The sequence below is a fragment of the Camarhynchus parvulus genome, chromosome 22 (assembly GCF_901933205.1).
Source record: "Camarhynchus parvulus chromosome 22, STF_HiC, whole genome shotgun sequence".
NCBI lineage: Eukaryota > Metazoa > Chordata > Aves > Passeriformes > Thraupidae > Camarhynchus > Camarhynchus parvulus.
Window position 1 is genome coordinate 1,929,599 of NC_044592.1, and position 2,550 is coordinate 1,932,148.

The following is a 2,550-nucleotide window of genomic DNA, read 5'->3' on the forward strand; positions in this document are numbered from 1 at the left end:
TTTCCAGTCAGTCCTGGCACTGCCCAGCCAGTCCTGGCACTGCCCAGCCATATCTGGCACTGCCCAGCTGGGTCTGGCACTGCCCAGCCGGGTCTGGCACTGTCTGGACAGTCCTGGCACTGTCCAGTCCATCCTGGCACCGGCACAAGTGATGCTCACCCCCGACCCGCAGGAAAAGCCAACCTCAGGCTCCTGCGGGTGCGCCCCGGGGCCAATCCCTGCCCATCCCCTGCCAATCCCTGCCCATCCCCTGCCCATCCCCTGCCCATGCCCATCCCTGCCCAGCCGAAGGATGTTTGCAAAGCTGAAGGATCAGGGGCACAGCGAGGCCGGCAGGGATTTTGCGCCTCCCCCGATATCGGCGCAGCCCCGCCCGGAGCCGCGGGGAGGGAGCAGAGCCCGTCCCGGCAATTCCCGCTCCTGCCCCCGCCGGCACCGTCCCTGTCCCTGTCCCCAGGCGTGTCCCCCGGCCCCGTGTCCCCCCCAGCTCTGTGATGTGATCTCCAGAGGCCTCGCCGTGCTGCCTTTGCACAACCGCGCTGTGTGTGCCCGTCGCATTCCAGGTGTGTCTGGACAAGAGAATTATTTTTCTGCAGGTTTTTTTTTTTTCATTTTGTTGATTTTTTTTTTTTTGGATGTTCTTTCTGGTGACTGATGTAAACTACTGGTTAATTTTATGTTTTTTATTTATAAATAAATTTTTTAAAACTTCTCCAGCCTCTCTCTGCAGGTGCTTGTGGTGGTGTTCACAGGGGTCCCAGGACGAGGGAGGATCTGACTCCATGTTTCAGAAGGCTGATTTATTATTTTATGAGATATATTATATTAAAACTGTACTAAAAGAATGGAAGAAAGGATTTCATCAGAAGTCTTGAAAGGAATAGAAAGAAATGATAATAAAATCTTGTGTCTCACAGAGTCCAAGACAGCTGACTGTGATTGGCCATTAATTAGAAACAAGCAACATGGACCAATCACAGATCCACCTGTTGCATTCCACAGCAGCAGATAATCAATGTTTACATTTTGTTCCTGAGGCCTCTCAGCTTCTCAGGAGAACAAATCTTAATGGAAGGATTTTTCATAAAACATCTCTGTGACAGGTGCTCGTTGGTGTTCTGGTCATTCTCCATGCCCGAGCCACCAGAAAAGGACACAGCTATGTCAGGGAAGGTGTAGGTTGGATATCAGGAAGAAATTTTTCACCAAAAGAATAATAAAGCACTCGAATGCTCTTCCCAGGGAGGTGGTGGAATCACCATCTCCGGATGTGTTTAAAAAAAGCCTGGACATGGCACTGGGTGCTATAGTCTGGGTGAGGTGTCAGGGCACAGGTTGGACTGGATGATCTCAGAGGTCTCTTCCAAGCTCATCATTCTGGGATTCTGTGAATTTATCACAGCCCACCAGAGTCCCCTCTGGGGCCATCCCTGCACCTGGCCCTGGAGTTATCTCTGCTCTGCAGCTGGGATAACCCGAGCGTGGAGAAGCAGGGATTGGGCTCGGGATAATCCTGCCAGCCTGAGCCCCCGACCCTGCAGGCGGGGCTGGATTTCACCCCCAGCCCATCCCCAGCGTCCCTGAGCAGGCAGGTCCCGACCCTGAGGAGATCCAGGGAAAACAATTCCCGAGGGAGAGGTGGAGCCTGGCTGCTGGAACAAACCCGAGGTCGGGTTTTGACTGTTTCAGCTGTTTTGCTTCAAACCAAATCAATTCCACGAAAAAACAGCGTGGGGAGAGGCCAAGGGGGAGGTTGGGGAGCAGAAAATGGGGAAAACTCTTCAATTTCAGGCAACTTTGCTCATTCTGGCTGCACCCACAGGGCAGGGGGTGGATCTGGGCACCCCAAAAAGGCTCTTGGCACCTGCTGCTGCTTTCCAGGGAAATTTGAGTTTATTTATTTTTCGTTTATTTTGGAACTGCTGGGGAGGGAAAGGACAGGAAATCCCAGTGAGGGCTCTGTGCCCTGAGGGTCCCTCCTGTCACAGCCACCCCAACCTGGCTGGGGGTGCAGCCCAGCCCTTCCCAGCCCTTCCTTGCCAGCGATGCAGCCAAGGGAGCAGCAAGGAGAGCCCTGAGCCTCATGGGGATGTCCCTGTCCCTCCGAGGTCACAGCCCAGCTCAGCAGCACCAGAAGGAGCAAGGGCAGGGCCAGCAGCATCCCTGAGGGCACAAACACCCCAGAGAATCCTTAGGAACGTCCAGGGAAGCCAAAACCTCATCCCTGGAGATCCAAAATGCCAGCCCTGATGGGTCTGGGCTGCTTCTCCTGGAAAGCAGGCGATGATCCTGCCCCTGTTCCAGCAAACCCCTCCTGGAGCTGTGACTGAGCTGTGCCAGCCTTGGCACAAACCTGGCAGGGGAGAGCACCAGGATGTGACCTCTTGTCCTGGGAGAGCCTCAGGGTGTGAAATGCTCCTGGCAGAGCCCCAGGACAGCTGGGACCCTGCTCCTGCAGGACACAGAGCAGGAAGGAGCAGCAAGGCCGGATAATGCCAGGGGAAAATCATTCAGAGCTCCCTCGGGGACAGCTCAGCACGACCAGGGGCT